We start from the raw sequence: 735 nt of genomic DNA on the forward strand, positions 1-735 counted from the left end.
TTTAGTAGAGACGGGGTTTCACCATGTTGACCAGGATGGTCTCGATCTCTTGACCTCGTGATCCACCTGCCTCGGCCTCCCAAAGTGCTGGGATTACAGGCGTGAGCCACCACGCCCGGCCTCTCCGTGTATTCTCTAAAACCAGATACTCAAATATTTCTCTATCTTCCATCTACTCTCTCTTCTTGAAATCCTCTTTCCAACATATTTTATTATTAATTCCTACTTTTTTTAAACAATTCTGGTTTAATATTACTACATTTAGAAAGATTTTCTTAACACTTATTTCACTAAATCAGGCAGAAATACTTATTGTTTTCTGTGTTCCATCCTGTGAATACCCATAACATACATGACCTACATCCAATGGAATAACTGCCATAAAATATTCTAATAATTAGAGCTCTATATTTGTGAGAAATCATTAGTAACTGTGTCTTATTTAGCTCAGCAAGCCTAGGGCAATCACAGTACCTAGCATATACTAAGTACTCTCAAAGATGTATTGAGTACATCCAGATAAAATCAAGAACACTTTTTTTAAAACTGTTACCCAGGCTGGAATGTAGTGATGCTGTCATGGCTCAGCTCACTGCAGCCTTAACTTCCCAGGCTAAAGCGATCCTCCCACCTCAATCTCCCATATTGCTGAGATTACAGGTATAAGCCACTATGCCCAGCCAAGGACACAATTTTTGATAGTAAATAAAATATAACCTAACAATCATCCTCCTT

This window comes from Cebus imitator, unplaced genomic scaffold (assembly GCF_001604975.1).
Source record: "Cebus imitator isolate Cc_AM_T3 unplaced genomic scaffold, Cebus_imitator-1.0 Scaffold68, whole genome shotgun sequence".
NCBI lineage: Eukaryota > Metazoa > Chordata > Mammalia > Primates > Cebidae > Cebus > Cebus imitator.